Raw genomic sequence first — 23,029 nt, 5'->3', positions numbered from 1 at the left:
TCAAAGGCAGAAGAGAGATCAAGCAAGATGAGGACACATGGGGTGTTAGAGTCAAGGTTAGAGAGCAGGTCTTCACGGATGTTCAGGAGAGCAGTTTCCATGCTTCTGGCAGCTTTGAAGCCAGACCAATGGTCATGGAGACAACCAACAGATTCAGTGTGGAGATTAAGCTGGGAGATGGCCAGTTCCTCCTGGAGCTTGCCCAGGAAGGGAGTGATGGAGATTGGGCGATAGTTGGCCGGGCAGGAGGGATCGGCAGAGGGTTTCTTAAGAAGCGGGTGCAGAAGGGAGTGCTTCAGGGGGGATGGGAAGACTCCAGTGGCGAAGGAGTGGTTGCAGAAGTCAACCAGAGCAGGAGCCAGGGTGTTAATGTGGTCCTTGATGGTATTGGAGGAACAGGGGTGAACCTGTTTTGACGAGACTTTCATAGATCGGACTAGTCTAGAAACCTTGTCTGCGGAAAGGCAGAGAAGGAGGGAGGAGGGGTGGCTGCAGAAGGGCCAGAGTAAGAGCAGGGAGTATAGGGAGGGAGGGGAAAGGAGGAGAGTGAGGACAGGATGTCCTGAGTTTTAGAGATGAAGTGAAGTGAGGGCCTGGGAAGGGACAGGAGAGGTAGAGACTGCAGCAGGATTGGCCAGTTCCTTGTAGATTTTAAAGAGTTCAGCCGAGTTATTAGATGCCGCCGAGACGTATCATATCATATCATATCAATCTAGTTGGTTCTCTCTTTGTATGATTATAAGTCGAATGAGAGGAACAGAAATTGAGGACACCTCCCAAGGTGGAGACTGGCCAATCTTTGGAAACAAATTACCATTGCGTGTACCCTGTACGAATGTTGGAAACAAATTGAGGGAGCATTATCTGTATGGGGATGTTGAGGAGTATGGACAGGGTCTGCGGTGGATGCTGGGGTTCTGACAGATCTTATAAGGGAGCAGAGGGCCAGAATGCGATGTTATTTTCTATTTTTGTTAATTATTAATGTTTGTATATTGTTACTAGCAGGTGTACCCATGCTTTGCATGGTAATTTCCACCTTAGTCCTAGTTTGAAGTTCCTTCAATGAACGTATATAGATGATTATTTTGCATGGTTGTTTGCATTACCCGAATAACAACGCAATCGATTCCAGTTACTTTGAGTTGGAGCATTAAGATTGCGAATCAACATTGTTGGTGTCCCGATCTACAGCCAAGGCAGCAGCGACCTCAACATAAGTGCCATAATTGTAGGGCAGAAGCGTGTAAGCTTCGTACTGAGATGGCATACATTCATCTACTTCCGTTGGAAATGAAGTTCCTGTAATTATCATGAGATATTTGCCATGGTGTGACGGACAACGTAATTGCGGACACTATTGAAGAGACATGCACTGTTTCCTGTCACCCACATTACTACAAACGCACTGTTTTGTATCACCCGCATAACTTCAAAAGTGAGTGCTGCTAATGTCAGCTAGAATGCTGATAGTGTGGAAAGTTTGGAAATACTGAACTGCTGAAGTTTACATAGAACTACGGCAGAACTATGGCACAAAGAGCCATATGGCAGGTGTAAGCATTGCAGACCGCTTAGAAATTGGAAACATTTATATTTTATACTTTTTCATTTGTAAACACCATGGAACCTACCCACATGCCACATTTCAGGTGTGTAGCATGTTGGGAAGTATGCTGAACATTTCGAACAGACAAACACACATATAACAGGGAAAGAATTGCAGACCGCTTCAACAAAAAAAAAAAATAGAGAGAAGAAATTGTATATTTTATACTTTTTACATTGTCTACACCATGGGACCTACCCACAAGCCAAATACAGGTTTGTAGCATGTTGGGAAGTATGCTGAACATTTCAAACAGACACACACACACATCCACATATGGCTGGGGTAAGCATTGTAGACTGCTTATCTTTCATTCTTACATTGTCTATACAATTGAGCCTACACACATGCCAAATTTCAGGTTTGTAGCATGTTGGGAAGTATGCTGAACGTTTTGAACAGACACACACACATATCCACACATTTTCAATTTATATAGAGAGAGATGCATGTGTGGGATCAGCAGCACTATTAACCAATCAGTGGCCCACACAAAGTTAAACATTACCTTGGTGATTACAGAAAAAACAGAACATTGGTTAAAAACTGAATGCAAACATTTCCAAAAAATAGACATTTAGAGAGAGAACATAGTGTGTATTCTTGGTAAAAGAAGCTATTAAAGCGAAGACAATTATCCAATTTTATTAACATTGTAAACTGCCTTCATTTTTTAAAATGTGGCACTTATAATTTCTAACGCTCACTTTCAGTGGATACGGTCGTCATAATAGTAATGTTACACTTGTCTTTCCAAGCAAAGCAAATAATCAAAACATGGAGTAACAAAATACATCATTTTGCATTAGAAGGTAGTCATTTCAAGATTTACAGTCAGGTACACACCTACTACACTTTTCTGTCACCCCATTATTCTTAATTTAGCACTTCATCCACCATCCCGCTCCTATGTCATTCTGTTCTGCACTCATCCATAGTTTATGATTCCACCTTCCCATGCAACATCTGGTCTTCAAGTCACCCTTGCTCATCCCATTGTAAAGCACCCATGACATCTCCGCTCTGTTATCAGTGGTACATTTTGTAAGTGTTTTTGTGCCAAAAATGTATTGCTTTCCTTATGATGTTTTAAAATAAATAATAAACATATCTACTGTTTCAAAATACCCCCATGAGAAAAGGTAGGGGACAAATAGCATCAATGAGGGTTCCTATTTGCATTGCATAACAACAGAACATTTTGTGAACTTAATAGCAGCCAAAGACCTTTAAGTTTGTTAAAAAAATAATTGTGATAAAATGATTGTAGTCTTGACTCATTTCTACAACACTCACCCCACATTAAAGTGGTTGTAACCATAAACAATATTTACTCCTTCAAACAGCCCCAGGGTTTGGATTTGAGGTTAAAAGGGCTGTGACACACATTCAAGTTGCTTCCTCTCCCTAAAACTAGCATTTTAGAAGAGCTGGGGATTCACTCTTTGTGCATCCCCTCCTTAAAAAGCCTTTGGCTGATCCAACCTGTCTGGCAAACTATTGCCCGTTCTCTATCACTCCTTTCCTGGGCAAACTACTGCAAAAGCTGGCTATATCTCAGCTTACTCTTCACAGTAAATCTGTTTGTTGCCTCTATGACCACTGGTCTGGCTTCAGAGCAGCCAGAGGCATGGAAACTGCTCTTCTGAACAGCTGTGAAGATGTGTTCTCTAATCTTGACTCCAGCCTTCCTTCTGTCCTCATAATATACCTTGCGTCCAACCTGGTGAAACAGCTGCTGCTGGATAAGGCGACACACTTGCTACCACAGGGATTTGACTTGATGCAAGGGAGAGACCACCTGACAGCCTCTAGAGAATCAAAAATGCACAAATCAAGAAATGAGAATGACGATCACACTGGAAGACACCCGAGGGGTCGAAGGAGGATGATTGGGAAAACTGAACACAGAACAGAACAACGAGGAAGAACATTGGAATTGGCTGGTAGGTGCACTGACACTAAAAAAAACATGGACTATAACTGTCCCAACCCAGCACAACAAACAATTTAGTACTGAGAAGTTGGAACACAAGAGGGTTTAGGCACCTGTTTGGAAAGGGGAAACTGGATTATGACTATCATTTGCCTTCAAGAGACCTGGATGAGGAAAGCACCTGTATTAGATGGACACACTGTATACCTGAATCCAGCAGTGAAGGGGTTGAAAGGCAGACCAATGTCAGGTCTACAAATAGCATTAAAACATGAAATAATAATGGAAATATTATCAATCCAAAACCCCAATGCATCCATCCAGATTCTAACAACACAAATTGAGGGTTTATAGTCATAATCTCGAATACAAATATGTCGAAAGTCATAATGTCGAAAAAATAAAGTCGAAAACAAAAATGTCGAATTTCTTTTTTTTTGTTGATTTTTATTCGAAATGGGAGGGTTCCCCCCCAACCCCCCTTTTTTAAATTTTTTTTTATGTTTTACCCCTTTTTTTACCACCGGAACCCCCCAAAAAAACATGTAAATAGAAAATAAAAAAATTTGACATTTTTGTTTTCGACATTATTGCTTCGACATTATTGTAATTCGACATTTTGTTTTCGAGATAATGACTGGACACCCAAATTGAGAGAGCCAATTTAAAAAATCCATGCATAATTGTCTTATTGGAACAATGCGTCGGCTGGAGCAAAACATTTTACAAACACCATAATGGACCTGGTGGATAATTCTCTTGTTTTGTGGACTGATCCACTGATAATACTTTGTGGGGACTTAAACATCCATTGCTTCAATGAAAATGACACCTTATTCAATAACAACTGCACAACATCGATGCAAGCAGTACAACGGGGTCATGCCTGGCAAGAAGCCCTAAACTCAAGGAACATTAATTTGCTGAATGGACAAATCCAAGGAGACATTCCGGCCAAAGCAATGTAGAAAAGAGGAAGGGAAAAGAAGATCTTTCATTACATCTTTGTATCACACAATATGTTATTACTCCAAACCAAATCTCTGGAAATTTTGCAAACAGGTCAAAGTGACCATAATAAAAATGAACTTGTAATAGTTCAGCCTCATGGCAAGCGCAACAATACCCACAACCATTAGAAGTGTCATCGGGAAGAAATAGGCTCATCATGTAGCGTTCCAGAATTGATCAGCTGACAAAACGATTTAGGGCCCAGGTGGGTTTGATAAAGAAGGACCACACAGCAGATTAAGCATAAGAACAACGTGCAACGTGCAATCAGTGCTGAGACGTAACTATTCAGAACAAGTCAATGCAATTCAGATATAAAAAAAGAAGTGCAAACTGCCAACAGTACAAAACAGCAATTGTAGAGAAGGTCAAAGCATTTCATGGCACAGCCAACCATACGTTGCGGTATATGACGAGACTAACAAACACATTAATTTAGTCAACATTACACAGTTAAATTTTAGTGGCAACATGGAAACAATAGACAGTGCTTTATCAAAAACCAGCAACCTTAAAAAAATAGAATGGAACAGTGCACAGTATATCACAACGCCCAAATGGCAAGATAATAGAGAGCTACAGCACTTGTGTTAACTCTTGAGGGCTGGATAGTTCAACATTGATTATATTCAACAAGCGGACTGAAGAAAGAACAAGAGATCTATTATTACCCCACATGCACCTCAACCATAGTGACTCCCTAGAATGGATAGTCTTTCCGATGTTAGCTTCGCCCAGAATGGATTTTCTCACTTTTTCATAATGTGGACAATAGATCACCAGGTGTTTTAGAGTTTCCATTTGTTGACTGTGTTGACAAAAACCACAAGTTGCTGAGTTAGTAGCACTGCCTAAGTGCCAATGTTTGATGCGTTAGTTGGTGTGAAACTGATTAAATTTAAAATTCATATGCATAGTACGTGCTTTTTCACAAGGAAAGCATACTAGATACATCAGTCTCGGTAACCTTTTTCGCGTAAAACGTGAGTATTCTTATTACGTGCTATAACCTCCCAAAACATCAATAGTGAGAGACCAATCATATTCATATAATTAATTTTCTGCATATGCAGGACGTGCTAAAAGATCATGTGAATTAACATTAATGTTACCCAAGATCACTTTCATTCTTTTATCAAATCGAACCATAAATGGTGGATTAAAATTAAGAAGCATCTTCGAAAGATCTTCGTATAACGAGTTTCTTGGTGGCTTAAGCATGCGTGAATAGGTATTGAGTTGTCTCCAGTGAAAGCGTGCAGACAGGAAGTAAAGGCCCAGTTTGTGGCGCAAGATGGAATTCTGTAACAAACTGGCCATTCCCAAAGTGTATTTCCACATTGTCGCTTGCAATTAGTCCAGCATGTCGTCTATGTCAAGCAGGCACATATCTAGGCCATATAAAAAGATTGATTCTGCCTTGGGCGTGTAGAATTCGATGGCAGGATTAAGTGAAAACTTACAATATCTTTTATAAATGATTTTAAGTTGTGAAGTCGGAGGTCTAATTTTCTGCTTACGCAAGCATTGTCATTTTGCTACTGATGACACATCAGACAAGTCATAGCCTAGATATCGTAATTCCATTGTTCGCTCAATGGGTGAGCCATCTAAGGTCCATGTAAAAGAAATTCCTACCGGCAAACAAAGATTTTAGATTTCGCAATATTAGCATGTAGATTATGTTGGAAGGCATAGGTAGAGAAGGAGTTGAGTTTATTCTGGAGCGTATACAGGGTTTTATCGAAGAAGATGAGATCATCTGCGAAGGCTAACCAATGCAGACGCAGATGACCAAACCTATTGGGAAACGCAATTTGATTTTCCCAAATAGTGTCCATGTCACAGAGATACAAGTTAAAGAGAGTCAGTGCAAAATTGTATCCTTGCTTGACCCACACTTAGGTGGGGATCTCATCTGTGAGGGAGCCTTCCTGATTAATGCGGACTCTGTAGCAGGTGTGTCGATGAAGCATAGCAATTATGTGGATGATGAATGGGGGAATACCCAACTGTGTCATTTCTTACAATACCAAGTTGCGTATTATGCAATCCAAAGCCGAGCTCATGTCCAAGGTGGCCATGTACACCGGACCACCAGATGTTTTCTTGGAGGCTTCAAGCACATGGGAAAGCACTGTAGCATTAGGGGCGGTTCTCATGTGCTTACGAAACCCAGTTTGGAAGTGGGAAAAGGAGTCATGCTCACGAATAAACCTATCCAACTCATTAAGTAACAAGATAGAAAACACTTTATAGGAAGCATCCATAATAGCAATAGGACGTTAATTGGATGGTTGGGACGGATTCCCTTTTTTATGTATAGGAATTATAATTGATGTGAGCCAGGAGTGAGGAATGCTGTTGGAACTGAAGATATTCTCAAACTTTACTTTGAGAATACCTGACCAAAAGGCAGCGTCAGTTTTAATTACGCAGGCTGGTAGCCCATCCGGGCCAGCTGCCTTGGAGAAGTTAAGTTTCTTTTTTGTTTTTGTTTGTTTTGGATCACTTTATTTATTATTTAAGAACAAATTGTTGAAGTTAAGTTTCTTGATTGCCCATCTTCCACAAACCATTGCGTTTGTACCATAGAGCAAACATTTGTGATGTGAAAAGAGATCATAACATGTAATGGAGGAAGTCTAAATGCTTGAGCCACATGCTGTGTCCACATCTCAGCCGAGATAGATGAGTTCATTGTGACAGGAGAATTAGTCGGGGCACCTTTTAACATGGACCATATGGACTTTGAATTAGACTTGCAAAGATGGTACATCATTGCCTGATTATCGGCAATATATAAGTTATACTCAAAAGCCTTAATGGTATTCCTATATAGCTGAATGACGTGTTTGTTGAGTCTTGTATAGCTTTCAAGAGAATGATTCTCTCTACTGATTCCCCTCAATCTTTTGTTTTTATATCGCGTTTTAAAGTCGCAATCTCCCAATGAAGGTTCTGTTTGTGAGGAGGGGAAAGCACGTTTTTGTGTTTAGATATTTGGGTGAGCTGAGCATGAATAAGTAGATTGTTGTGTTCCTCTATATGTCTGATATCATTATCTGAGTAAAATGAGCACTTGTCAAACAATACACTGCCCTTCATCTCTGAAATGAGTTATCTTCACAATTTAACGTTCCAATGAACGGAGACAAAAGGACGCTCTAATGAGAAGACCAGATGATCACTAAGACGAACCTCAGTAGAGTTCATGGGTTGGCAAAAGTTAAGAAGGTTTGAAGAAACAAAGAAGTAATCTATAACTGATTGAGAAAGACTGCTGTGACAACTAAACAGGGTTTTATTTCTGTGATTAGTAACAATATGAAGATCCCAGGCCTCAAGATAGCGAATCCAGCTCCGACCACTGCAAGAGAAACTAGGATCATGATGTACAGAACCGTACATGAGTGGATCATAGGATGGTTTAGAGCAATTTCAGTTGAAGTCACCACCTACAATTATTTCATATTGGGGATTAAGGAGAAAAGCATGCTGCAGTAGGATGTCAAGATAGTCAAAGATGGTTATGATAGACATTTTGGCAGGGTTCCAATAGAGGCATATTAGTAAATACAGAATGGGAGAATGAGTGTCAGTAATAAATTCAATAGCTAACAAGGTGTCAGATGCATATATCAACTTGGAGAAGGCTTTGCGTTTGTTGTTTTCCAAGATGGCCAACCCTCCACAAGGACGACCAGCTGTTCCCTTATTAGCCACATCAGTAAAAGTGGTGAAACCATCTATGCAAAAATGTTGAAGACACATGGTTTCCTGAATAAAGATAATAGAAGGCATATGGAAAATTGTGTGTGATTTAAAACTTGAGAAGAGATTGTTGAACCCACATGATTTCCATGAGTGAAATATAAGGCCAGAATGTCTATGGATTGGAATTGGAATTATTGATGTTGGAGGTGATTGTAGCTACCTGTGAGATTAGCTCTGGATTAATTGCTTTGCATTTGTCATTGGAGGCAGCTGTACTCGTGCCTTGCTCAAGGAGTGGAGGTTGAAATACGATGAAAGAATGAGTGTCCTCTTGATTGAATATGTGAGATGTGGAGACCCAGAAGAATAAGATCATCACGATGGTCCCATATCAATTTTAAGATAATAGAAGAATGCACTGGACATATCATACAGTGGTTATTGTGTGGTGCCAAAGTGATCCAATCTATGTTATCTGAATTGAGATTCCTCAAAGTAGGAATCTGGTTAAATATTTTGAGGATGAATTAACTATTTAAGCGTGCAGAGCCAAGGATTGCAGGGTCGCTCGACCAGCCCATATTTGTGCAAGTTTTAGATGCAAGGTCGAGATTGACGGAAGCATTAGAATCCATAGTCGTATCAGTATGGCCAGCTTTCGGCGTTAACACGATTGGGCTCAGGCTGGTATTTACAACTTCTGGTGTGGGTACTTCATGCTCATTATGAGGTTGTATTAGGCGCCGAGATAGCGTTAACAATGCCAGACTTGTTAGTTGCTTGATTAGAGTTTTTGAGGCCTGATGCAAGATAACTTTTTTTTGTGCCTATTACCGAAAAAAAACTGGACAAGTGAGTTTTAGTCCCACAATGGTGCAAGATGAGATGCGCAGGTGCCACAAAAGAGTCGATTAGTCTGTGTGTAGCAGGAGTTTCAAGGCTATTGTTTTCAATAGAGTTTTGAGTTGGTTGCTGACGCTTTTTTATTTTTTATTTGATTTTTTTAGATGTGATACTGGTGTTTGGTACAAAGGTGGATAAATCCTCCGGCACCTGTAAGAGCGATTTGCTTTCTTCGTCAAGTTTGTAAAGATCGAGAATCTCATCATGAGGAGAGAGATTAGAAAGCATTTTTATGTTAGAATTATGGCCGGAGATTTTTGGCTGATTTATTGTTTTTTTCCTGTGGGTTCTTTGGCATTAGTTCTATTATTTCGTCTTTTAATTGCTCTAAGATCTAGCCTTCTCAATTTACGTGAAAGAAATTGAGGAGAGGGGCTGGTGTTTTGCAATGTCTGCTCAGTACTTCCGGACTTGCAGCAGTCTTGGCGGCATTGATCAGATCTATGAGAGGAGACACACTATTTGGATCTTCACTTCCCAAATCGACCACTTCTATGTCCCTTGGTCGAGTGGCACATCCTATACAATGTGTGAGAGCAGTGGGGTCCTGGGACGAATGCACATGAAGTAGTAATTCAGAAATCTTTTCGGCATTGATATTGGTGCATTCCCACACTTCCCTTAAATTACATGGGCATATAGCTTCAGAAAGAGGTCCTGCATTACAGGCAACGGAGGCATATGATGGTTTTACAAGAGGAAATGTTGTGGTGGAGGCTTCAGTTTGAGTCATCATGGCTCGTACCTGTATGCAGTCAGTTTAGGAAGCAAGTGAGGCGGTAGAAGTATGAGTACTCCATCACAGAGGCAGGTTTAGGTGACACGAAATGTTCATAAGCACAAATAAAGCCCTCCAGTTGACTCAGCTTTACTAAGATATCTGAGAGAGTGGATTGCATATTGCGAAGTTCAAGATGTGTGAGGTCATGGCCTTTGTTCAACAGGTTTAAAATGCGCATCAAGACTGGAAAGGAATAGGATTCAGAAGAGTCTGAATCTTGAAATAGGTTGTTTTGAACTGAAGAAGCGTAGACATGGGGTGACCCATAAGTGGAGTTGAAGGAGGCATTGGTGTTGGGATGGGGATCCTCCGCCTGCTCCCACAAACTGTCCTTCATTTCACAGGAGAGGTCGTTGGAGAGGGAAGTGTATGATCTTGCTATAGGCACATTTGTCTGTTCACAGGAAGTAGAGGAGATTGTAACAGGACACTTTAAAGCAGAGTATGAGGCAGTGGCAGTGGAAAAAATAAGCACTTCATCGATGTGATTGGGAGGAAAAAGAGTAAGGTTGCATGGACCTAGAGACAGTCTAACCCACTTGCCGAGTTCCTCCATGATTGGCGGTATGAGCATAGAGACATCCGACAAGGAGTGGTTGAACCTTTCTTCCAAGTGGGGATTGTGTAAAATGGAAGTGGAAGGAGTGGGATTAATTGTGGGACTATCCAATATTGGAAAATCAATGTTGCATACCTCGTGCTGAGAAAAGGTTGAGGAATCGCGTTTGAATGAAGAGGCATGATGGACCTGTACACAAGCAAAGCTAGGCATGCAAGCAGCCCCTCTTGAGTACGGAGGGGACTGCTTGTCTAGCATTGTTATGACACTTGTCGGGGTATTGGCTGTGTTGGGAAATTTGACTGAAAGAGAGTGGGACACATCCTTGGATACACTAGTAGATGGTACGGGGGCTTCAGGTGCCGAGGAATCTTTCTTACCATCTGGAGCGAGAGGTCTGCCGCTCCTCATTCCCCCAACCATGGTAATGCTGGGGTGAGGCGCGTTGAGCCAAGCTCTAAATGAAAGGTGAGCAAAAAGCAAAACCTAGGTAGAAGTATTTTTCCCTTCTTTCTCCCCCTCCCCCTAATTAATGGCTTATATGACCCCTCACCCCCTTCTGAGATAGGGGAGAAAAGAACAAAAATTGGCCAAGCAAGACAAATTACAAACAGGAACGTAGGCACAAAATGATACTGTGTAAAGTGAAAAGAATCCGACCTTACTCGTTGTACAGAAAAATAGACAACACATGATGAAACAAAAATGGTTATAAAGATCGAAATGCACTCATTAACGTGAGATTCGATGGACAATGCACGTGACATGAATACTTAGCAATTTTTAATAATGCACTTGCGGCATGTTCAACGTCTATTGCTACAGTATAGAGCAAAAAAAAACCCTGAGTAATCAACCTATCACATAGGAACCTGTGCGATATAAACGTATAAACGCCCATTTGTAAACTTTAAGGTAGGGGAGCAAGTTAGAAAGAATAAGCAAGCGGAGTGTTATCAGGAGGGAGCCAGAAAAGGTTACTGTGGAAATAAACAAATGGAACAGAACTCCCACGTTGTATAGTGGAAAAATGCCTGCCGACCCCCGGCCCAACAGGCGTAACAGGCACTTGGGATGGCACTTCTGATGCGCCATATCTATATCTTCTACTGTGAATTCTAAGATGCGCTGCACATCTTCATCAAGACCCAGTTGGTCCATATCTCCTACATTCTTTCCATAAAGTTCTGTAAAGTGTTGAACCCACACCTCCTCTGTGATGGGGGTTGCCTGCATCACCTACTGCCTAACTTCCATGGCATTTACCATTTCCCAAAAACTAGCCTCCTTTTTCTGCACGGCTAGGGCAAGTATGCTCTTCTCATCTTGCTGCATAAGATGACGGGCTTTCAGCCACATCCGCAAACTCTGTTTTTCTTTCCTAAAGGAAATCCTCATATTGCAAACATCTTCTTAATGTCTTGTATAGTCCTTCTACATGCCTTTTTCCTTTCATGAACTACCTTATCTAAGACATGTATATGTCTTACCCCTCCCAGAGGTCTTACTAAGCCAATGATTTATTTTATTTATTTATTTGCATTTGTAAAGCGCACTGTAGCCCTCAGGCATTGAGGCGCTATGAGAAGGTTAAGGAGGCTTGATTCAGGGTTACAGGAATGCGGCCCCAGCAGAGACTTGAAAACAGAAATTAGTTACGGTTAACAAAGGACATTTTCATGACAGTTATGCAAGGAAGCAGTACATTGTCAGAATCATGTTACAGTATGCATAGCAAAGTTTGTTTAGACAAAGAGTTTAGTTTTGATGGCCTTCCTGAAGGTTGCATGGGAGTCAATCCCCCTGATGGAGGGGGGAAGGGAGTTCCACAGCGTGGCTGCCATGTTGGGGAAGCTTTTACCGCCCGCTTTCACTCTGCGAGTGGAAGGTACAAGGATTCTGTTGGTATAGGCCGCTCTGGTGGGCCTAGTAGGAGTGTGCAAGCTGATTCTTTGAGCTAGGTAGGCTGGAGCACGACCGTGCAGGCACTTGTGCGCCAGGGCGAGTGTTTTGAAAGTAATTCTCTCCTTGACGGTCAGCCAGTGTACCTTCCTCCTGGCCTCAGAGATGTGTTCACGTCTTGAGATGCCGGTTGCGGCCCTGAGGGAATTATTCTGAGCTAGTTGTAGTTTGGCCAAGTTTTTTTGGGAGGTGCCTACCAAAAGGGCATTGCAGTAGTCCAACCTCGACCCAATTATTGCCCTAGCTATGGTGAGGCAGTTTGGTTGGGACAGGTAAGGTCTAGCTGCATTGAGGAGTTTAGAGTGGTACGCTGCGGAGGATGCAATTGCGTTGACCTGTCTGTTCATGGATAGGTCAGGTTCAATGTAGATGCCCAGTGTCTTGATGACTTTGGAGACAGCGATAGGGATGTTATCAACTGTGAATGATTGGTATCGTTCATCTAGTTTCCTCAAGGTGGAGGGGGCCCCAATCAGCAGGAGTTCTGTTTTCTCACTGTTGAGGCAAAGCCCGTTTTTGGCCATCCATGACTGGATTGTGGCGTAGATGGCATTGAGGGTTTTGAGGTCAGATGTATAATCACCAAAGAGGGGGATCAGCACCTGGGTGTCATCAGCATAATTAGTGTATGAGATGCCCAGAGCGTCAAGAATTTTGAATAGTGGTCTAGTGAATAGATTATAGAGTGTGGGAGCTATGCACGATCCCTGTGGGACCCCACACTTGATGAGGCTGGGGTTGGCGCATGAGGATTCTGAGAACACCTTCATGACTCTGTCCTGTAGGAAGGAGGTTATCCAGGCACAGGCCCTCGGGGAGAAGTTGGCTGCAGTGGAGATGTGATGGCATAGGGTCTTGTGGTCCACCAGGTCAAAGGCAGCGGAGAGGTCGAGGAGTAGGAGCAGTGCAGGTGTGCCCGCGTCTCTAAGGTCATCCATTTGATTTTTTACGTCGAGCAGAGCTGTTTCCGTGCCATGTCTTGGCCGGAAACCGGACTGTCGAAGACCTAGGAGGGGATTGTCTTCGATACATTTTTGAACTTGCAGGTAAGCTGCTTTGTCAAGAATTTTGAGCAGGAAGGGCACCGTGGTAATGGGTATGTAATTTCCAGGGGTTGAAGGGTCGAGAGAAGGTTTTTTTAGGAGTGGTCTGACCCAAGCTTCTTTGAGTCCAGTTGGAACGTGTCCAGCCCGGAAGGACGAGTTAATGAATTCTGTGATGATGTGGAGCAGGGGGGAGGCACAGTCTTTAATGATCTGCGCTGGGCAGGCGTTGCCCTTGTAATTAGATGGTTTAGGGCAGTGACTTCAAGTTCGCTCATGTCTTTGAAATCGAACATGATGAGATTGTTTTTTGGAAGGGTGTATATATATTGTTTACAGAGTATAGGCAGAGCTTCTGCTCCCTAGTAGTATTTACAAGAGACAACTTTATTTGTTCATTAAAGAGAGTGTTTATCACATTCCATTAGTATTTTGCCACTAGTGTTAACCGCTAGTGGCCGTAGACCACTAACCTGACTCTCTGTGATCACCTAAAAATGAGCATGTTATGGTCGCTCAAGTTGGTTTCTTTGATGCAAAAATCCACACAGCGAAGCAACAATCCCTTTGTAACAAAAGAAATAGTCAAGGACTGAAGCCGACGACCCTTTATGCCATGTTGAGTGAGTCTCTAAACCTCCCTCCAGCTGATCATTTAGCATGAAGAGCCCCCAATTTTCAGCTGCTTTCCTCCACCTTACACCATACTTAACTTTATTTGGACCATCATGCAGAGCACATACCCCTCTCACTTCCCTAGCTCCAATTCCACTGCCTCCACAGTAGGAGTTAACATCTCCCACTACAATAACTTGAAAAGTAGCATAGCATTCTTCTAGCAGCATCACAAGACTTTCTAAAAAAATTCCAAGGTCTGTGTGTACACTCTGCCAATAAATATTCTCAACCAAAAGGGCCTTCAAAATCATTGCAGTCATTCCTCTTCCAATATTAAGTTGCTTTATTATTTCATAACCAGCATCTTTTTGGATTGCTATTAAAAGACCCCCAGAGGGTCGGGTCCGATACCCTTGCAGGGTAGCCTGAAAAGCTATTTGAAACCCATCCAATACAGGACAAGATACCAGCCACACCACTTTTAGCAGAATTGTATGAGATCTCAAGGATGCGCATAAATCCCCATTATTCATCATTCACAGTGTCCATGCACATTCCATGAGATGCACTTAAAACCATCATTCATGGTAAAGGTGATGTTTCAATTCTTATAGCTGATTAATAGACTCTTTAAGCGTCAATACCAAGCATCTCCATTCATTTCCATTCACATGAATGAATTTTTGAGCTCCCATGCCATTCCAATCCTTTACTTCTCTATTAGTGTTCACTTCCGTTTCTTCTTATTATATTACTTCCCCCCCTTTTTAATAGCCTGTTCATCATGATGATGAACTCATCTAAAACAGAAATCATCTTCCTTCCTGCTCTATTTCTTCCGCTCTTTCGCCATCCTCAATCCTTTTCTCCCTTCCATCATCCCTCTTCCGTTCACAATCTTGGAGCCATCTTTGACTCTAATCTAACTTTTCTGCTACTTCTAGATCTTGTTGCTTTCAACTTTTTAACATTTGGAAAATTCACCCTCTCTTGACTTTTTCTGCTATTAAGCTCCTTATTTCTTCTTTGGTTCTTTCTAGGCTTGACTATTGCTCTGCTTCGCTTCTCTGTCTTCCCGCCCATCGTCTATGCCCCCCCTGCACTCTATCATCTATTCTGCTAGTCATACTCTTTTCCGGCTCCCCCCTTGAGCATCTATCTCTGTGTACTTACAGTCCATTGCCTGGCTATCCTTTGAATCCCATCTTTTATTCCACTTCTTGTGTATTGTTTTTAAATGTGCTCACGGTCTGGCTCCTCCCTACCGGGCTTTAGTCTCATTGTATACTCCTCCCCATTCTCTGTGCTCACAATCTCTTTCTTTTGATTACTCCAAACCCCCATGTGCTTCTTCTCAATTTCATTCTTTCGCTCTGCTGGCTCCCAAATTTTGGAATGCCCATCCTTTCCCTTTTCATTCTTCTCTCACATCACACCTGCTGGGATCTTAATGTGTTAATATTGTAATTATTCATTTGCTTCTTTTGTACCATACTTATCTGCTCAGCGCTTTAGCAAAAGAGCTATATACATTCAATAAATGAAATGGAACGTTAGCCCCAAGTACCTACTGGACTGGTTTCCCGACACCCTGAAGACAAAACGTAGTCCTCCCACCACCAACATCCTGGCTCTTGATTGGTTAAAGCAAACCAAATTCAGGAAGAGAAGATTAACAGTACCTGGATCTGATGTGGAATACCCTCCCAGAGGAAGACCAGCTGAAATTTAAAAAAATGAAAACCCTCCTATTCAAAAATGCATTCCAAGACCAGTTAAAAGGCAATAAGCATCGTCATGGGCCATAATAATACCTCACACTTTTATTGTATTAGTTAATTTGCTAAATGTGACCAGTAACGAAGTCTGTAATCTTTTGCCCTGTGCAGCGTCTGGGAAGCCTTGAATGTATGTTCTCCCATGTATCTTTTCTACAGGATGAGACCTCCTTACCCAGCTCCTTTTTTTCTGCCTTTCCCTTTCAACTTTTGTACTCTGAAGTATCCTTTATACTAGCTGCACTTTCCAAAACACCAAACAAAGAAAGTCATAATTTGAAGGTCTGTGGCGACCGCATGTATTTGTCGAACGATGAGCCACATCTATCTCTACTTCGAGAACTAGATGGGTGAAGCCTCTGCCAAGGATTTCTGGTTTGGCTTGTGAGCAAATTCCCCGAAATCCATGTCAGCAAACAGAGAAAGCAAGTCATTGGCGTAGCGCAGGACATAATTAACCAGAGTCAGAGCGATATTCTCTCACTTCATGGGAAGGGCTTCGGCCATCACTCTCTAGTTCAGGAGTGAACTATGTCACATGTCCGCCTATAATCAGGTTGGTCCGCACACCTTGGTTACACATTGAAAGATTAATTTGCAAATTTGCGGTAAATGGGACTGATTTGAAGTTCTACAACTCCAACAGGCTTCTATCAGCAAGGAAATGCTAGAGAACTTTCAGCAGTGGCTGGAGAAACCTCTCCCTTTGGCGCCAATTGTTGGTGTTTCCTTTGTCACAACCAAGTGCAAGATCTCCACAAACACCAGCCATTGTTGTTCACTTGGGGTGCAACCCTCGGTCAGCTTCCAGTTCACAAACTGTGGTCACATCGGGAAGGATCAATGTGCTTGAGCTTAAGAAGATCGTCTTGCCCCTAAAGACATTCCTTCCGTACCTTCAGGGCAAGTGGGGTTCGTCCCACAACCACTGGCGTAACGCTGCCCATGCCTAGTGGGTGGGGGCAGTGTAGGCCCACCTCAGCAAGGCTTGCTGGGGGCCCCCACATTTTGTGTTACGCCACTGCCCAAACTGATAGCACTACTGCGGTGTTGTATGGGAACAAGCAAAGAGTAACTCACACCCCTCAACTGTGTGTTCTTGGCTCTGGAAGTGGGTAATTTCTCACAATGTATCACTCGCAGCCACTCAACTGGTGAGAGCGGGTAACTGCAGATCAGACCCCCTGAGCAGCTAACGCCTGCATGACTTGGGCATTACATGTGTGTACTTCTAATGAATAGGAGGGGTTCTATGACAATACTCTGGCATGGCATGCTGTCCTGTGTCATACATGTGTGCTTCTGCTTAATGTGTAAAGAAGCCGAATGCCATTATCATGTACTGAGGTGGAATTGGGAGAGCTGTGTGATAGTGCTCCATTATTCAATGTACCTCTGGGATAGTACTATGTATACTCAGGTGCATCAGACATAGCTCTTCTGAATGAGACCCCATGGGATAGCCTTCAGGCATTACTTGAACCTGCGCATGTAGACCTGTGTGTTATGGAACGGGTGCTGGATTTCTTTAGATCTGCTGGTGGAAGCCCTTTGTTAGAAATGTGGAATGCCTCATACGAAACTACTATGCCAACCTCACAGTGTCTATGCAATGGGCAGATATGTGCAATCTTACTCGGGGATTGCTGTGTTCCTCTACTGATAGGAAACTCGGTGTGGAAATACTCAAATACACGCCTGTCTAGTTGTACTCGAGCTACACTCGTTTGAAACTGCCAAGGCGGGGCATGCACCTTTCCTGGCGAGTCCTCGGGCACTGCGTGTAGTTGAGCCGCATAGGAAGTGAGCGAGGTGCTTTGAAGTGGAGTGGGTCAAGGTTAGCAGGCAGACCTCTGACTGAGCCAGCCACAAGTCATTGCGACGGGAATCCTCTGCTTCCTGCGAATGACAGTTTCATTAATGCTTGGGCGCACTGGCAGGTATTTTCATTTGAAGGTTTTTATTACAGTTTTTTAAAGCAGGAAAGGAAAGAAATAAATCTACTTACCCCCACCACCCCCCACCCCGGTCTCCCCTCAAACTAATGAATAGCAGGCCTGGGAGCTATTGTGGATTAATGCTGTCATATCTATAGGCAGTCGAGCTGTGGCTGGGAAGTGCTTGGACTGTGAGTTGCCTTCTTCTTGCGGCTGCTTTGCAGAAGGCACTGTTTCTCCTGGCATTCGGTCTGGTGCGGTTCTCCCCCAGCAGGACATCTTGCTGTGAGGAAACACTTTGGCCTTCGTGGTTTCCAAAAGGATGCAGATGTCAGGTTCTTAAGTCTGTTTGTACTCGGCCAGTGGTGAATCGGTTTTGCCCACATGCCTGGAGGCGCTCTTGCAACAAGCCTCGTCTGAATCCGCAGGCTCTGTTCATGCAGCCTGCTTTAGGGCGTTCGGTGGACTTAGCTCCTGGAAAGTAGAAAAGAGAAATGCAGGCGTGACTATAAAGAGAAATAAGAGTACTCATAGAATATATTAATGAGAGGTACTTGTACAATTGAATGACATTTCAATGTTCGCATCCAAATGCTCCTTTTCGTCCCCTTTGAACATGTGCACAACTCAGGTTGCATTCCTATTCATTGTAAAGCTTATCCAATATTCACAATATTTAAAATGCTCATAAAACAGACATTCCCTTACTGCTGTTTGGTACAGATGCAGGAGAGTGTGTGCGATGCATGAAAGAGTCATTCCTGATCCCACCCTGCAAGTATAAACAGCTGCTGTTCCACTTGTATTTCTATCCCTCGAATGGTGATAGAAAAGCCTTTTTCTTTGCTGTGCCTTTCACAATGATGGACACTTTAAGGGCCCTTCACTGTGAAATGCGGTCCGAGCTCCTAGCCTCATAGTGCAGCCTGATACCTGCAGGACACAGTGGACCTATGCAGAGGAGTTGGGGGCAATGCAGAGTTTCACACTGCAAAGCAAAGTTTTATGACTCCTTCCTTCTCGTGTTTCTCACCCTTCCACCAACTCACTGGACTGGAACACTGCATGCACTGGACTGAGACACTGCAGTCAGGATACACGGTCCCTTCCATCTATCTTCCTTCAGTGCAGCGGCAAAATAGGACTGTCTTCCTACTTTGCTGTGCTTATAAGCCCACCCTAGGGGGTGGTTTAGCTGCACCCCTCCCTAACACCCCTTTTCTCACCTTCATGTTCCCTCCCTCCTTCCTCCTCCTGGGACTGGTACCAGCTAGTATGAAGAGGGCCCACCCTGACCCCAGCAGGTTCCCATTGTTGGCGGGGGATGGGGTAGATAGGCCCCAGTTGTGTCCTGCTGTGTGTAGCGGCTATGGCATCGTATGATAAAGGCCCTCTCTACGTTCGGCGCATCGCCTGGCTTTTTCTTTGCTGTGCATTTCACAATGATGGACACTTTAAGGGCCCTTCACTGTGAAATGCGGTCCCAGCACCTAGGCGGGGGCTAGGAGCCTGACATATAAAGTTTGCAGGTCTGTCACAGGATTTAGTGAGGCCCAGTGCCAATAATTTGGTGATGTCCCCCTTACAATTTTTCTTTTTTTTTAGCTGGCCCAGTGGCAATGCGGTACCTCCAACAGGAGACACCAGAACTGTCTTTTGAGTTTATGGATGAAATAACTTGAATTTACTTTGTCACCTGAAATCAGGGTGTACCCTCAGAATTCTGGCATACATCAAGGCTCCTCTCTGCCTCACTCACTGTGTGTTCTTGAATTCAGTGGCAGTCCTTGACGTTGGCCGGGCTATTTGCTAACCGCTGCTTTTCTCAGGGTGTGGCTCGGGTTCCTGCGATACGACACATGCTTGGTGCTCCTAAATCGGCCAGAGAAATGTGTATGTCTCTGGTTGATGGATATTATAGGGATCCCTACACAGATTTTGCAGTCCCTCCACCTCTCTCATTTTGTTTTGCAACACTCGCTCCTCTGTAATGTCTCTATGATCTTTGGTTTTGTGAGACACCAAGGTGTTTGATGTCAGCTCCCTGAAAAATAAATGGTCATGTGATTTTGCACCGACTTTACTCTTAGCCTTGACTGATGCGTCTGTTGAAGTCTGTGGTATTTGGCCAGGTGCCATGATCTGGTGGCATCCTAGAAGTTACACAAATAGCCCTTTCTGAACCGAAGCGAGTATTAAGAGAAGGCGCTCTGCACTGTCTGGCCTTTAATAGGCTAAGTACAGAGTAACAGTCATGCTCCTTGAACTGAAGCACACATCTGGGCGTTGTTCAGGTCATGCTTTAACAAGCACGTTTGTGAGGCAGTAAGAGCACTGAGTATTATGTGGACTCACGGGCAGTAGCTGGAAAGCATAGGTCATGGTGGGAAATCATGGGTCAGGGCGTGAGTGCGGAGGTGACAGTAGAGAGGCTGGTCATGGTTGGGAAGCACAGGTGACAGCCGAGTAGTACAAATCACAGTTTGGAGACTGGGTCAAAGTTGGGAAGCACGAGTCATGGCAGGAACGTGCAGTTTATGATTAGGAAGCTGGGTTTATGATTGGTAAGCACAGTTTATTATGGGGAAGCACAAGCCATATTTGAGAAACATGGGTCAAGGTTGGGAAGCACAGATCATATCTGGGAAGCATTTGTCATGGTTGCAAAGCACAGGTCAGTAGGGAACCATGAGAAGCTTATGTTAAGCAGTACTTGTAAAGTACACATGCAATGTTTGGTAAGCATATGTTATGGTTTGGAAGCACGGGTCATGGCATTTAAATCATAGGGTGGGGTTTGAAAGCACTTGTTCTGGCTGGTGTAAGGAAGGCATGGTATCAAAGTAAGACAAACACGTTTTCACAGATCAAGGGTGTTTATTAAAGTGTACAAATGTGTGAGATAAATGCCTAATCTAAACCTAAATTTAAGATGGGAGCAAGCTACGACCATCAAATAATAATACAGTCCTTGTGGAGTCTAGAACACTAAACAGGGCCTATATTTAAAAAAAAAACTATTGCCAATCCTTACCATTATGCTACACAAGAGTGTGGGATGATGTTCACAAGAAAAGAAAGAAGTGTTCACAAGATGAAAGTCAGGATATTATGGCCGGGGTCTCCCTTCCCCACGTTTTTAGCACTGGACAAGGCGGGACTCTTGAGCACAGCACACTCCTGGGCTTCTCCGGCACGAGGTTACAGTTCCTTTCCTCAATATCAGGGCCTAGTGTGCCCAAGTCTCTTCTATGCAAATTCTCTTGCTTTAGAAGGCCTGATGTGCCATAAACAACAAAACAAAGGTTCCTTCTGCTAATCTTCACGTCCAGTGATTACTATTCACCCTTGGATCCCCCTCAGCCGGGCTCAGATCCTTCTCTCAATGTTAGCCTCCCTCAGTCGGGCTCAGATCAACCACTCTCAACATTAGCCTCCCTCAGTCGGGCTTAGACCAACAACACACCGTGGACATCCCTCAGTCGGGTTCACGTTTATCGTCACAATGTTCACAGGTTTAGTACTCTTCACCCTAATAAGTAGGCATCCCTCAGCCAGGTTCACATTTACCAAAATACCTAGTTTACTTGGTTCTCTCACAATGCAGGATTCACTTCCCTTGACTTTCTCCTGGCATCCTTCTGTCGGGTTCACATTGCCCTTTAACACAGTTCCCAAAAGAAAGTTCTTCTAGACCCCTTAGGTTCTTCCTTTACCCAAGTTTGGGTCTCAGCCCCCAGTCAGGCTTTCTCTCAAGCCCCCAGTCAGGTTTCTCCTTAAGCCCCCAGTCAGGCTTCACACAGTTCTGCCATCACAATGAATTTGCATGGGTTACTGTTTTACCCTAATTTGTAAGCATCCCTCAGTCGGGTTCATACTGGCCCCATTTACATAGTTCTCTTTGCTTCCACTACATGCCAAAGATTTTCGACTGTACAAGGGGTTTGGCTTGACCCTCGTATGACCACTTTGACACCTTACGCCGTCCTCCCCTAAGGCCTCTTGGTACTTGTAGTTTCTACAATAACCAAAGACTTTTCCACTATGTACAGGATTCAACATAACCCACTGCAGCACCACTTCAATCCCGTTATTCAACACATTCTCCTTGTTCAGGATCGGGGCAGCAGTTAGAGTCCTTCAAATGAGGGCCCACGTATCGCCGGACCACTCTAACTATGATGCCAATTTTACTCATAAAAGACCTTTGTACATAAGTCTTCTTTCTTCATACATGGTTGCTCTTCGCAACCTTGAGCTTAACACAGTCCGGTCCATTATCAGCTCTTACCGGCTATGCAGAACTCTGTTAGCGTGTCTTGCCTCTGGAGTCAAAGACGGTACCACTATGGCAAACGCTTCTCCCCTCCCTGGCTATTAGTGGAGGAGAAGGCCCATGTCCACTGACATCCTTCGCACCATTTGCCAGCTGCAATACCCGGTCTTAAGATTCCCTACACGGAGGCTCCGCGGGTCTGGGTTGAAAAGGGCAAGGGCAATTCCCTCCTCGTCATCCTTTCAGGTCTCACCGCCTTTCTCCTCCGGTTGAACTTCCATCCTGAAATAGCTGCTTTCTCATGCGTTTGGCCTTGCTCACAGTGTGCCTTTGTGCTCTGCCTTTTATCCCTTTGGGGAAAGGGAAGTCAGGTGTGTGTAATTATCAACAATTGCCTGACCCTTGTGTTGGGTTATGTCAGGTATACGGCTCTGGTGTTAGTCCATTGTCTTTCATGGTAATCGTTCTGTGTGGAGGTGTTTGTGTCAAGAAAGGGTGTGGGTTGAGTTTCTAGATATCCTATGGGGTAGGATGTGGAAAAGGTGTCATAAGGAAGGGGGTACTGCGTCTCACCCTTCGGTGTCTCACTTCCGCTCCCCAAAGGACCCTCACCCAGGTGATCCTCCCGCACTGGTCCACCCCCAGGAACTGGATCCAGTAGCGATGGCCGTGTCCTGGCCACCTGGATGACAGATCCCCGGGGACTAGCGAGTGAGACACCTTCAAGTGTCTCACACTGGGAAGCAAAGGTCCTAATTGGTCGGCATGTGCCGTTTGTGGTGAAGCACAGGTCATACTTGAAAGTGAGAGGTAATTGCTGGGAAGCGCAGGTCATAGTGGGGAAGTGCATGTCATGATGGAAAATACAGGCCATGCTTGAGGACCACTAATCATGGTTT

The 23,029-nt window shown here is 43.7% G+C and overlaps 1 protein-coding gene and 1 long non-coding RNA gene across 8 annotated transcripts in view; one reads left to right on the top strand and one right to left on the bottom strand.

The window, feature by feature from the left end:
- SCUBE3 (signal peptide, CUB domain and EGF like domain containing 3) overlaps positions 1-23,029 on the top strand; it is a 785,923-nt gene that overhangs the window by 469,825 nt on the left and 293,069 nt on the right. The window lies entirely within an intron of this gene.
- Positions 17,972-23,029, bottom strand: part of LOC138520988 (uncharacterized) — a 258,021-nt gene continuing 252,963 nt past the window's right edge. The window contains exon 4 of the long non-coding RNA XR_011282901.1: positions 17,972-18,328. This is a non-coding gene — a long non-coding RNA (uncharacterized lncRNA). The remainder of the gene's footprint in view (positions 18,329-23,029) is intronic.

This window comes from Ambystoma mexicanum, chromosome 13 (assembly GCF_040938575.1).
Source record: "Ambystoma mexicanum isolate Mex_15411 chromosome 13, UKY_AmexF1_1, whole genome shotgun sequence".
NCBI classification, from domain to species: Eukaryota; Metazoa; Chordata; class Amphibia; order Caudata; family Ambystomatidae; genus Ambystoma; species Ambystoma mexicanum.
This window is presented reverse-complemented; position numbering and strand designations above follow the sequence as displayed.